General features: G+C 45.3%; 1 protein-coding gene across 5 annotated transcripts in view; it reads right to left on the minus strand.

Moving 5' to 3' along the window:
- Positions 1-9,202, minus strand: part of LOC113586857 (serine/threonine-protein kinase PAK 3) — a 36,013-nt gene extending 26,811 nt beyond the window's left edge. For 2 of the 5 annotated variants that reach the window (XM_027025240.3, XM_027025239.3), the window contains exon 1: positions 8,893-9,198. The gene's annotated coding sequence lies outside the window, so the exon portion shown is untranslated. Of the gene's footprint in view, positions 1-1,966; positions 2,203-8,892 lie in introns of those variants that run through there. The other 3 variants (XM_027025238.3, XM_027025237.3, XM_081720255.1) reach the window with 3 other exon arrangements.
- Between the last annotated feature and the right edge of the window lie 5,798 nt (positions 9,203-15,000).

Genomic DNA, 15,000 nt, shown 5'->3' on the forward strand with positions numbered 1-15,000 from the left:
ATAAGTTTCATCCAGTAGACTTTTCACAGCTAGAGTTTCAGCAACACAAGCAAAGCAACTTCTGTAGCGAACCTGACAGATTTATTAAAGTATCTTAAATGCCAGGTCCTCGTGATGAATGTTTTTTAGGAATTCTACTTTGCCTTGAAAGCACAAAGTCGATTCTGCTTTGAGCTTCTCCATTACGGGGCATTGGATCTGTTTAGAAATGTCTAACTCGGTACATTCCCACCAAGTGTAAGCCACATTTCCTGGTTGTCTCCAGGTGTGTAGGAGGACACCACTGGCTCCAGCAGATTAACTGCGGTGGTGTGATAGCAACCGCCTCATTCATTGCTGAAGTGTATGCTCTTATAATTAGAACTGGTCTGGTCAGTTTACAGGGGCTTTCCATGTTCAGATCAGTGGTTATGTGTCTGTATGTGTGTGTGTTATACAGGATTGTTGAGGAAAAACTTTTGACTGTCTTCAATTACAATACACTCAGACAAACACACATGCATACGCATACACACACACACACACACACACACACACACACACACTTATGGACATTTTTGGATTGAACATGGATACTTTTATTATTTATTTAAAATCTCAACTAACAAAAGATTATACAGCTGAAACACTGGGAAGTGAAAACAGAGCTGTAGTGCAGGTTTGCTGCGATCCAGAGTGACACAGAAATCTTCTGCTCGTCCTCCGCAGGTCTGTGTAATGACAGGTGCAAATTTGTCACCTGTAATAAAATGCCAAGTGCCATGATGTGCAGCACCCAGACACAAGCACAGATATGCGGCCCAACCCCACAAAGCCAGGCGCTAAAACCCACCCCGCGGGATTCACTCAGCCTGAGCGAGGAAGTCGGCCATCAGTTTAAGACCTTCATCAGCGCAACACCGTCATTTGGCGCCAGCCCAAGATTCCTGCCTGTGATGTGCTGGAGCACCCAAACCTTTAGGCTGAACCGTGAGTGGAGGTTTGGCTGAGATTCTGCCCATCACTGCTGGGGTTTTGCTCCTTGCGCAATGAGAAGAGAGTTGCTCCAGACAAACTCCCTGGAAAGTGCTGGGAACGAGCAAGAGTGATTTAACTAAATCTCCCCACACAAGCACTACATTAACCACAGTGCTCACCAGCAGAGGTACATGAGCCACAAGAGGGACAGAGAGAGAGAGAGAGAGAGAGAGAGAGAGGTGCATAATGCGGAAAGAAAAAGAGGGTGCATAATGAAAAGAAGAGACAGAAATAGACAGAGAAAGAGAGATCTCAAAGCAGAATGCACCCAGTGGTATCATATGACTTCCGTGCACAAATATATTCTACACTTATTGAACAATGGCCAGTGGCTTTATTATTATTATTTTTTTCAAATTTCTTTTTTCAGAGGTAGAGGAATGCTCTAGCATTCCATTTTTAGAGATACTGTAGATTTTAAATAGGCTCCACCCCCACCTCTTCATATAGGCTCCACCCCCCACCCCTTCCCTAGTTAAATGGAAGTGCATTTGCCTCCTACCCCACTCTCTCACTCGTACCATAAACAAGATTTACGGAGTGTGCTCAGGATATAATATGGCTTTTTGCTTGCATTCGCGCGCGCGCGCACACACACACACACACACACACACACACACACACACACACACACTTTCCAAACCTGAAATTCAAACTCAGTGTTTAAAATTACTTATACAAGGCACTGAAGGAAACTGGAAGCAGCTAATCAAATAGACTCCCAGTTCAGCTGACAGCCCTAATACTTACTGTTCACCTAATATAGGGGTCCAAACACACAAGTGTCTCTAACTGAATAAGCACACAATAGCCCAAAATACCTTACGCCCATCTGGAGGCTCTGCCCCAGGTCAGGCCACTGCGGGTATGAAGCCTGCTTTTGTGCCTCCGCCCTGACCGTACCACTGATCCTCCCCCACACCTGCAGCTCATTAGGACACACACTTACCATTTAGCAGTATGGCTTGGTGAAGCCTCGCTGGTTGTTTGGGGGCGTTTCTGATGGAACCACCGTACGCTTGCCCTCGGTGGTTTGTGGGGGATGCGGCTACCTGGGCCAAACCTGCCTTGTGCTTGACACCTGCTACCGTTACCATGCCGACTCCAGGATCTGCCCAGTCAAATCCCCCCATCAGGACTCCTCCCATCTGTCAGGCGAGCCGACGTTCTCTACTCTGGTCTCATATTCATCTTTTATTCTTTATCCCAAAGGATTTGTGTGTGGTAAATAAAAGAGAACAATTTTGCCTCTCCTGCACTGATATTCATGGCTGGTGCTGTAACTGATGTCAGAACAGCATGGTATAGAGTGCGTGATGAAGTGAGCTCTCCCCCAGTGCACGAGCTCATGGCTGATCCAAAGAGGCTAAATCGCCCAGCGGAGTGACGCAGGGCGGTGCGGCTATAAATAATAGCAGCGTATGAAAGAATCTGGCTGTGGACGCGGGGCTGAGCTTCATTTGATCGTCCCTCATAGGAGAGAAAGCATCCGCGCTCTAACAGCTAATCAGGGACCCCAGTCAGATGCTGATAAACTGTATTCAAAAAGTATTCAAAGAGAGATGCAGTGCATGAGAAAGAAAGTGGGTTTTTGTGCAAGCGCTTGGGACTGCATATGCCGAGTTTTGTGTGTGTGTGTGTGTGTGTGTACACTTGGGTTTGTTACCCTTTGCAGTTTCCAGTTCAGGAGTGTGGGGACGGGGTGTCCAGTTGGAAGGTGGGGTGTTTATGATGAGCAACAGCTAAAGGAGAGGTAGACATAGCACTGTGACCACACAGCTGCACTTTACAGCTAATACAATAGTAATTTATACACATAACTGTTTGTGTGTGTGTGTGTGTGTGTGTGTGTGCGCGTGTGCATTTGGGGGGATCCCATGGTGCTGATGGCTGTTAAATGGTGCTCCTGAAGTTACCTTGACCTTCAGTAACATCCCTGTAAGATCGCCATTGTGGACACACATATGCATGCGCAAACACACACTTATTCACACACACACAAACAGATGGAATCTGATCCGTCATTAACCCCTTCATTAATTCTGGTGCTGACTAACATTATGAGTTTCTCTAAACATAAGAACTATATGCACATTCACACGCACCGTAAATTCTCACTGCTGAATGACTCATCCCAGCAACACACACACACACACACACACACACACACACACACGCCCCTGGGTTGCACTAAGCCCCTACTCTGGCCCCTCTGCTTGCCTGCGTTTGAGGTCCAGTGTGCCACACTGACTCATGCACGTTAACAGGCAGCTCGCGGATGAGACAGAGCTGCTAAACCACCACATCCCCTGCAGTCGCAGCCTCAGGTCACGCCTGTCCCAGAAATGACTGCTTGTGCCATGGTCAGGCTAGCCTGCCATTCATTCAGAGAGGTGGTGATTAGATCATGAATGAGCAACCAGCGAAATGGGAAGATCAGGTGATGAATTAGAGAGAGATGAATTAAAGCCCCTCTCTCTGTCTCTCTTCTCCTCTCCCTTTCTCCCTCTCTCTTTCTATCTCTCTCTCTCTTGCCATTGCTTTCTCCCTCTCTCTGTATCTGCAAAGTGGCCAGATGGCCATCAGTCTTCAGTGCTAATCCAGTACACAGACTGTGTCTCTTCTAGCACCTAACAATGCACACACACACACACACACACACACACACACACACACACACACACACAGTTCTCGTTAGGATGGAGAAACAGGCACGAAGAGAATCAAGTGGACATTGAGTGTACACATGAGAAGCCTATTTTGGTGTGTATGTATGTGTGTGTGGATCACATTTCCGTCACTTCAATGCCTAGGTGATAGCCTGTGTGTGTGTGTGTGTGTATGTGTGTGTGTGTGTGTGTGTGTGTGTGTGTGTGTGTGTGTTTGGGCTTTTGTTAACACTTGGTTTAGGTGATGTAAAAGATCCTGAATGTTTAGGGTTACAAGAAGGAGAACCACAGGTCCAACTACACACACGCGCGCACACACATACACATAGCAACACATCAATAGAGCAAATAAAAAGCTCATGACAACAACAGTACAAGAACGTAACCACAAATTTAAAAAAAACCTTCAAAACATTGGTGTTATTGTGCCAGTGCATTCACAATAACATTACGCCCCCCCACCCATCTACCACTCAGTGATGTCGTACTCAGAGCTGTACAAGAAAGGCAATCAGTGAAACCTGAGACTATATGTCCCATCATTGTGTTTGTGTCGTGCCCTCTGACCTGCTCCCGGGAAGTGAACTGCCTCCCACCCATCCCTTACAGTCACAGTTTCACATTCCCAGCCTGGCTAGAGGAGCCTGGGGGGGGGGGGGGGGGTTTAGGGGCCTGCTGACCATTCAGGTGGACTTGCTGATAATGGTTTACTGAAAAACCTGGAAGTACAGCAGCTACATGAGGAAACGGCTTTGACTGACAGCAGCAGATCGCTGCTTGCTATGCCTCTGATTGTTTGATTGGCTGGAAAGGGATGTGCAATTTGCATTTGTAGTGTGCTCCTCCTCCTCCCAAAATGGTAGGCAGTGTTCACTGATTTTGAAAAAATTTCGCATAGCTGGACAGCCCGCTTGAATTCCAGGGCGACAACTGGATTTATGGTTTCAGTGTGTTATTTGAAAACCGATAAAACTCCTGAAAACCCTCAAACTAAGCTAATGGAAGGTCTAAAAACACAGGAAGTTCATTTACAATAAAAAACCTTGGAATTTTCTCAGACCTCCCTAAAAAAATCCCAGAGCTCTTAGAAGTGTCAGCAAATAACACTTTACAGTCCCGAAATATATGGTGTTCTCTCAGACAATGCAGAAGTTCTGCTGATGTGAAATGTTTATTATACTGCATTGGTTAGAAAGGTCAAGCTGGGAAAATCCCTTTAGATACATTCTAAAAGCTCTCAAATACATAAGCAAACCTCTCAGACATGTTATAAAACCTCCGATATAGTTTAGAAAACCTCTCAGATACATTGGCAATCCTCTCAGTTGTTAGCAAACCTCTGAGATGTTAGAAAACCTCTCAGATAAGTTAGCAAACCTCAGATACGCTAGAAAACCTTGCAGATACATTAGCAATCCTCTCAGATGTTATAAAACCTCTCAGTTACATTATAAATCCTCTCAGATTCATTAGCTAACCTCTCAGATACATTACCAAGTCTCTCAGATATGTTAGAAAACCTCAGATACATTAGTAATCCTCTCAGATATGTTAGAAAACCTCTCAGACATATTAGGAAACCTACGAGATACGCTAGCAAACCTCTGAGATACGTTAGAAACCTCTCAGCCACATTCGGTATCCTCTCAGGTGTAAACAGCCCCATAGCTATTTTCGATCATCTAATTTAAGAACGTTTAGAGCTGTCATGGAAACACCTCTAAACAGCATTGGATGAGGTAAGTTATAGTTTTGTATGAGTGAAGAGTTCACAAATCCCAAAGCAGATTTTAACCCTTTTTATTGCTAGTTGGTCACCTGTGTCCTGTTCTGTTGTACACCTGATGGACTGCACTGATATTTGCAAACAGCACAACCAAACCACTGTGTATGACTCTACACACACAGGGTAACATACCAATCTAGAACACTAGTGTGGGTCTCTCAGGCCTGATAATCTGGCTACAATGATTCTGGCTATTTTATTTTGTACCAATATAAAACCCAAAGTTATGTCCCTCCTACCCAAGGAAACTGCAAAAATACTTGCGTAGTCACACCCAAAAACCTACCCCAAAATTCACTTAACCTCACACACATCCACATCCACACCCACACACACACACACACACACACACACACACACACACACACACACACACCACTCCCAGTTCAAAAATCCAGCCAGAGCCCAAGAATTCACACAAAATTCCACTAACCAAACCATGTGTATTAAACATGGGTTTTTGAAAATCCTTCAATGTTATGTGATCCACAGTGATGTTTTAAGTATATGGCATAAGCCTTGGAATATAAGACATGAATACAATGCAATACAAAGCAATGTTAATGACTAAAAACAGAATTTGATCTCTATATGGATTATATGCCTGCTATAACAGAGTTAAAAAACATATTTAACATTATTTAATAGAAATAAAAATGTTATTCTAAGATTGTAACAAGCTATGGTGTGTGTGTGTGTGTGTGTGTGTGTGTGTGTGTGTGTGTGTGTGTATACTCTCACTGATACAGCATTTAAAGAGATATCTATAGTGCTGTTGGGTGGTCAAACAACTAGATAGAACCAATTAGCACAACAGCCTTTGAACTTTTAGCTGGAAAGATACACTAAGAACATATTACTCATATTGTATTCTCAAGCAGTCACCCCAGGGGACCGGGATGGGGTGGCGGTTTACACCCCCGGGGCAGTCTTGGGTTCAGTACCTTACAACCGTGGGCAAACTGAACCAGCAAACCTTCAGCTGTTAATGAGGAGTCCCAACCACTCAGCCACCACTGTCCACAATCTAGTAACACAAGACACACACTCCCTCTAGAGACACACACTTCCTATACAGACACACACCACTTATAGAGAACCACACTCCCTCTAGAGACTCACAGTCCCTCTATAGGACCACACTTCCCTGAGGGAACCACACTCCCTATAGAGAACCGCACTCTCTCTAGAGACACACATTCCCTATACAGACACACACAGTGCCCCTAGAGACCCACACTCCTTATACAGACACACACTCCCTGTAGAGTGTTCTATAGGTGGACTCCAAGCAGTGCTCTACTCTACTCCTACTGCTGAACTGGAGGACCACAGGGCACACCCTGATTCACCCCACCTGACCCCAACCCACCCTACCTGCCTCTGCCCCGCTTCGCCCCTCCCCTGCGCTACCTGGACCTCTGCCATACCTCCCCAAAGTGCTCTCAGTGTTAGCTACGTTAGCATCTCTGGGTCATGTATTAGTTGTAGGTCTGGTGCGAGATCGGTTATAAACGGCAATGACAACTGATTCCACATATGTTACCATACCATGGTGGACACTGACAAAGGCCAGCTGACCACACAGCTGTGGGGTAATAGTTCAAAGGCCAGCTGACCACACAGCTGTGGGGTAATAGTTCAAGCACATAACTACACATTCTCCCAACGTGTATGTGTACAAAACAACTGCAAATTAGAGGCAAAAAATATATGTTATAAACGTCATGGTGTATCTCTGCCTGAAAGGCACATAGGCTCACACACACACACACACACACACACACACGCGCGCGCACACACACACGCGCGCACACACACGCGCGCACACACACGCGCGCACACACACGCGCGCACACACACACACACCATTTTGCTCTTCACTACATTGCTATGCTGAGCAGGCTTGTTTTGCTTCTTAGAGGGAGAGCGAGGGAGAGCGAGGGAGAGAGAGGGAGAGAGAGAGAGAGAGAGAGAGAGAGAGAAAAGACAACAATGGGGTGAAAGAGGAAAGAGAACATGAGACATGAACAAGTTCAGCAAACAAGAGAACAGAAAAGAAACAGAAAATGAAAGGACAGAGAGATGATGAGACAGCTGTAAGAATATCAACTTGCAATAATGCAGTCCCACTCTTCATCCTTCCATACCAGCAGCTTCTGTACTCACCCTGCACACACACACACACACACACACGCGCACGCACGCACACACGCAAACGCACACGCACACGCACACACACACACACACACACACACACACACACACACCCTCCCCCAGCACACAAGGCGAACATGTTCCCGAAGCACCCAGCAACCAGTCTGTCCACTTCATGACTTCATTGTCATATTAACAGTGTGCTCATGGAAAACAGAAAGGACATGAGGTTTCCACAGGTTCTGTCACTAGACGAGACAGGAACAGAAAACGCAGAGGTTTGGCCCACAGGAGTGAGTCAGGTGACTAGACAGATTCTCTCCCCCCACCCCCTTTTACTCTCTCTCTCACTTTTTCTTTCCCTCTCTCTCTCTCTCTCTCTCTGTCTGTCTCTGGCTGCCCCTGGTGCCATATGGAGCATAGCACCTTTAAATGGAAGACTTAGCTTAGCTTAGCCTCTGATCATGCGCACTCGTATGTGTGTGTCTGTGTGTGCGAGGTCTCCTGCGCCTGCGCTAACTTGACAGAGGGAAAAAAATCAATCATCCCATGGAAAAATTGCAGTCAGTTAAAGGCCCAAGTGCAGAAACACTGTGCTAACAAAGAGATGTATGTCTCCTCCACCTCCAACATCCACTCACCCATCCATGTCTGAGCATCCCTCATTCACCCATGCATTCATCCAGCTAGCCATCTATCCAATGCTTAGAACTAGGAGAATAAAAGTAGGAAAACATCCACACACACACACACACACACACACACACACACACACACACACCATGCTCGGTGCCTCAAAATAGCCAAGCTTCTTTTTGTTACCGTGTAGGCACTGCAGCTGTTTCCATTCTATGACGACTAATACACACACACACACACACACACACACACACACACACACACACACACACACACACTGTTTCTCCCCCACCAACAGTGGGGCTTTATGTAGCTGCTGGATGAGACAGCAGTAGCCGTACCGAGAGAGACAGCACTGTTCTGAGGATCAGTCTTCCCTATGACAGACACACACACACACAAATGCATCAACACAGCTGATCTCTCCCTTCTTCCATCTCTATCTCATCTTCCTTTTCTTCGCTCTCGTACAGCAGGGCCCAACACTAGGAGAGATAAAGCCTCAAAAGCACCCCCCCCCCTTTTCTTCCTTGTACCTCTCTCTTTCTCTCTCTCTTTCTCTCCCTCCCTCATCCACATCCGAGTCATCACCTAGAAGAGGCACGAAGCATCAAGCACTCTTACCCGAAACATGTCCTGGCGTTCTCTGCCCGTGCGTGTGTAAGCCTCCGTGTGTGGTCTGCTCTCATCCTCGTCCGGGCGTGTGTGTCTGTGTGCGTGCCTGCGTGTGTGAGTGTGTGTGTGTGTGTGTGTGTGTGTGTGTGTGTGTGTATGTGTGTGTGTGTGTGTGTGTGTGTGTGTGTGTGTGTATTCCCGAGTCCTATAACACACAGTATTGCTCCATTCTCCTGCCAGACCGGTTCTTGACCCCAAAGCTGCACTGGCTGGCTCGTCAGCAGCCTGCCTGCTCCACTGGCTGCTTGCTGTTCCCTAGCCCATGATGTCACAGCCCCTTCAAAGTCCCATTGGCTGAGGAGCGGCATGCTAATGAAGGCAGCTGCTGGAGGGGAGGGGCAGGGAGGAGGCCCGACAGCATTGGTCTGGTGGTTCACAGAGAAGATAAAGGAGGATAAAAAAGGGAAAGGGAGTTTTTATTCTGTTTGGATTTTTCATGATTCCTTATCCATTTTAGGTTTGTTAGGGTTTTATTTTTAATTTTTTTATTTCTTTAATATCCAAGTTTTCATCATATGCAGTTTAGTCTGCTGTCTAATCCTATGGTCATTCTAGAAAGGAAATGTTTACATAAGGAATTCTTTGTCTTTATGGTTGCATGACAAATTGAATTCCTAATACAGATATCCTTGTAGTAGTTCAGGTAAACATCTTTGGCTTCCCAGAGTTCCTTCATTAAACAACAATACAGTCTAACATATCTTCTTTTTTTTAGATTCCCTACTCAAAAGGTCTACCTACTTCTAGAATGTATGTGTGTGTGTGTGTGTGTGTGTGTGTGTGTGTGTGTGTGTGTGTGTGTATGTAATGTATGAAGTGTGTATATGTGTAATGTTAACAGGAGCAACATATTTCCCAGCATTCTGTGCTCACGTTGCCCCTTCCAGGCCCAGCATCCACCCAAAGCCTGTTCATGCGCTTCTGTTCGCACTGTGGGCGGCGACTGCAAACCAAGATCTGCCGCGATTTGCCCTAATTTGCCTATGATGTCATCTTTTTCCCCCTTGCTCACCTGCGATTGGCTGCCGGCTGCAGCATCTGCTGAGATCTCAAGGCTAGCTCTGCGGCCCACGCCAGCCAGCCGCACGGAGTCGGGATCAGGGCTGGTTGTCGTGACAACTCCTCTGTCCACATGGGGGAATGAAGGCAGGATAAGACATAGAAAAAAAAAAAAAAAAAGACAGGATAATATACACTTTTGTTGTTCCTGCTTCTTTGAACTGCTATGAGTGTCGCCTTCTAACCTGTTCTGATCCTGTCATGTTGTTTAACAAACACAGACATTTTTCTTTGCTCTCCTGGAGGTAAAAACACCTCTTTGACTAAAACTACAGCTGAAGTAGTAGCAGATGAAAACAAAACTGAAAATGAATGAGTAAATAAATGACTAAAGTAATAATAAAGTTAACTCGTTGATTAGAGCAGATCAGTTTCAAAGAGGTCCTGATATACTCACCTTTTATGATATTCTATTGTGTTGTGTAAAGAGCACATTAATAATGCCTCCATTATTAGCAGGTATGGATGTCTTTTATGTTTTTGGTTAATGCTGACACTCTTATCATGGCCCGCAGGCATTCCGTATTTGCCTTACTGAGAATGAACCTCATTATCATTTAAAAATGTACATACTGAGATCTGAAAGCTTGAAAGTATAAAGGACGTGTATGTCCCAGCCAGGGTGTGGGTGTTACTGAGACGCCATTGTGAGATTCCATTGTGTGTGTTGGGTTTACATATCTGCACATGCGCACACACACGCACGCGCGCGCACACACACACACACACACACACACACACACACACACACACACACACACACACGCGCACACACACACACACTTTACACCAAACACCAAAACCCAAACAACAGGTTAACCTTTAGGTCTTTCCACTAGTGTAAATCTCCATGAGACACCAGCACGACAGGTAAGGAGAAACACCAGGGATTTCCACTACGTTTCCACACTTACACTTTCATTATTAACAACCACCAAATGATCAAAGGCTCATTATGTCTTAGAGAATTAACAAATTAAAAATTCATTAAAAACTCAATTGGGATTTCCTAGTAAAGATAGGTTAAATAACATTCGGTATTTGCATATTATACAGGCTATGCATATATACAAACATATAGAACTTTAGAGAACACACACACACTCACATACTCACACACACCATAAATGATGGTGTCCTGTTCTACACCTCTCCTCGTCGGATGTCTGAGTTTCGGAATGCTGCCCTTCCCGAGGCCTTCCCTCATTTTCTCTGTGCATGGAGCAGGTGGAGAGTAATCACTTTCTGCCAAAGTGCCTTCAACAAATCCAGATCAATAGCAGACCGCACAGGTTTCAAGTGCAGGATATGTAGCCTGGTGTTTGGAAAGAGTGCACAAGCCAAACTGCAATAAAGGAACCCAGAGGTTTCTGTGTGCTACGTAATGTGTTTAAACTACTTATTCACCTGGTATTTGGTTTTTGGTACTTGGCGTACTTGTCTTATTCAAACACTAGTGGCTAGTATAGAAACAAAACGCATTTGCATTATTGATGTGTACAAAGACATGGCTCTGTGTGTGTGGGGGGGGGGTATGTGAGTGTGTGTGTGTGTGCGCGTGTGGGGGGGGTGTGTGTGTTGGCGGGGATATGTGAGTGTGTGTGTGTGTGTGTGTGTTGGCGGGGGTGTGTGTGTGTGTCTGTGTGTGCGTGTGTGGTGATATGTACATGCTGGCCTGGTTAGGTGTCGGTGAATGAAACAGTAGATGGATGGGACAGCGTTGCCCTTTAAGCTAATTGATGCCCTTCACAGTGGAGCATCCCAGCGGTGCCAGAGAGACACACTGTCACCACACTCAGAACTCTCCTTCACTAAGGCCTGCACAACACACCACACACACCACGGCAAAGACAAAGTGACTCTAAGAAGAAAACATTCAAATGTCCATTATAACAAGATGACATACCACAGGGGAAATATATTATTTAACAGTACCAGGAACAGTACAATGGAATTTCAACAATGCTGACTTAATATTAATTTAGAAGGGAAAAGATGTTCTTTAAATTTGTTGCACAGAAGCACAAGAAGAGGCACAGGAAGTGATGCAGTAATGAGAATCGCATTTTTCAAAGAAGCAATAGAAGCACTTCCCATTCCACATTTTCCAACAGTTTGTGTGACAAATCATGAGACTGATCATGAGGAGACAGGCAGGAATCCCCAACAGTGAGGGAAATGTGCTTAACTCCACCTCTACCTGAGAGTCTGTTGCCATATGGGTTCGGTGTCAGTGTAAGGACTTCCACTCACCAGCCACTTTATTAGAATTTCCCATCCAGCTCTCTAGGAGACTGTACTGAGATTATTCCCAGGTATACTTTTTTGCTATTAACCTAAGTAGTGACTCTGTGACTAAAACATTTTTATATATATTTATATATATATATATATATATATATATATATATATATATATATATATATATATTTGTATGAGTCTTGTGTCAACTGTTGACTAGCCCTTGATGATGAACAACCTCTTTTTTTTTAAAACCAAAATGTGGTCTTCCTGGTATGTGTGTGTGTGTGTGTGTGTGTGTGTGTGTGTGTGTGATCAGGTTCATGCAAAATAAGCCATAAATAAATTGTGTGAAGCACGGTTCATCACACATTGGGTGACATTTCGTAATGAGAACAGCTCGGCAGGACTTTCAGCAGAACACCAGGACCTCCTACACACACACACACACACACACACACACACACAATTTCAGGCACAATGTATACAATATGTCTCTCTCTCACTCTCTCTCTCTCTCTCTCTCTCTCTCTCTCTCTAAGATCTATGGTGTTTCCTGTGTGTTCAAAGTCCTTGAATGCATTAAGACCCAAAAGGGCTAAACTGATGCCAAGGACAGCCCCTCCCCCCCAGCAGCAGCACCACCACACACTCACCCACCCACTCACCCAACACACACACACACACACACACACACACACACCCCTTCATCACATGCATTTTATCTCTCCATCTCTTATTATCCATCTTGGCGTCTCTTCATCTCCATTTCTCTCTCTCACGTCGTCGTAATTTCTCCATTACATGTATCCCCCCAAGCCCCCAGCCCCCACCACGCCGTCAGCCCCTCAAGTGCTGCAGTAAAGCAATGAATCAGGACCGGTTGTCATGGTAACCCCTCCGCTGCTGTTTCCGCCCACCTGGCAGCCATATTAGCTGGGGATTTACGAATGTGACAATGATGTGAGAGTAAGAGAAACAGAGAGAGAAGGGGAGAGAGAAAAAGAAGAGAAAGAGCGAGAGGGGGAAGAAACAGATTCCTTTCTACACTTCCATCTGCTCCACTGACTAGTACAGTAAAATCCATTGTGTTCTAGTGGAAAATCTAACCTACTAATGAATACTGTAATACTTCTGAATATTAGTGATGTATCATATATTTGTGTGTTTATAAATAGCAAACAGTGTGAATCTTGTGTGTGTGTGTTTGAGAGCGAAAGTGAGAGAGAGAGAGAGAGAGAGAGAGAGAGAGAGAGAGAGAGAGAGAGAGAGAGAGACCACACATTCCAACTATGTGCCTCTCACACATACAGGCATTAGGCCCATGCAGGGGACCAATGGGTGGCCTAGAGGATGCCTGCTCAAAAATACACTAGGCCCTGCTCCAGGTAGTGCACAGGGCACACCATACCCTACTGACCTAATCCTTAATAGTATACATCACTTTGTGTGTGTGTGTGTGTGTTTTAAAGATCTTTCACCCAAGCTTGTCAGCTCCACTGCATGGAGACACTGCAGCTGTGTCAGATTCTGTTGCCTAATTCATCATCCCTGATATTTGAAAGCATCCTCTCAGTCTGGGGTCTCCCTCCTTGTAACAAAATCATTAGAAACCATTAGAATATAATGTGCCAGACGATTTCCTTGAAACTGATTGACCAGGAAAGTCTAATAGAAACATGGAACGCTGTAACTCCTAACTGATTTTGCCTGTTGAATCATTTTCAGTTTTCTTTTTTTTTTTTAAAGATCAAGACAAATGATCAATGGTTTGTGTGGGTGATGATGCCACAACACAATTTCAGGAAAACGTCTGTAATGTGTTGCCAACTACACACGCTGACCACACACGTAATCTACACGTTTTATGTGTAATCTAATAAGGGCCCTGTGTGATGAATGAATGAGCTGCACACAATCACTGATTCATCTGATGGTATTGGACTCCTGAAAGTGCCAAGGAGGGTTAGCGGATGCCCCCCCCCCCCATGTTTACTGCTGCCCTTTCAACAGTTTCCTATAGCCAATTCCATAATTTAATTTATTTCGGTCTAGATTACATGATTGCTCCAAGGTCACTATTGATATTTTAGTATCAAACTAATATGATTCTAATAATAAAGCTTTGTGATCTGATATGTTTTTTTTTTATCTTTTGAAAGGTTTCCAGGTAGTGGGTGTAGGCTCTGCAGAACTGCGTAGGCTGCAGCTTTGGGACAGAGGTGGTAGATGTGGGGTGTGTGTGTGTGTGTGTGTGTGTGTGTGTGGCCTGAATGATGACGGTCAGATGAATGGAAGGTGAAGCTGAGAGACCAAACATGCGTCACACAGTGGGAGTGTGATGGAAAGTCTCCCTCAGAGCCCTGAAGAGCACCACCATGCTGGGACACCTCAGAAGACTTACACTGTACAAATGTCTTTGAGAAGGAGATATGATGAAGACAATGCCTTTGAGTGTGAGTGTGTGTGTGTGTGTGTGTGTGTGTGTGTGTGTGAGAAACGGCTCTTGCTGCTCTTCTGTTAGAGGTCAGGTACAGCAATGGCCTTAGCTGTGACATTATAACCCTCCCAGCGTGGCAGCCTCCAGGGGACAGGCACTCATACTACCCCCTCCCGCCATCCCTCACTCCATCCCTCCCTTCCTGTCTCCCTCCCCACATCCATCCATCCATCCTTGCCTCTCTCCATCCCTCCCTCTACCCCTCCAACATGCCATGTTTTATCCATGAGCTCTCCAGTGCGGTTGTGGGGAGGGGG

The sequence above is a fragment of the Electrophorus electricus genome, chromosome 8, assembly GCF_041902795.1.
Source record: "Electrophorus electricus isolate QZ-2024a chromosome 8, ASM4190279v1, whole genome shotgun sequence".
Taxonomy (NCBI): domain Eukaryota; kingdom Metazoa; phylum Chordata; class Actinopteri; order Gymnotiformes; family Gymnotidae; genus Electrophorus; species Electrophorus electricus.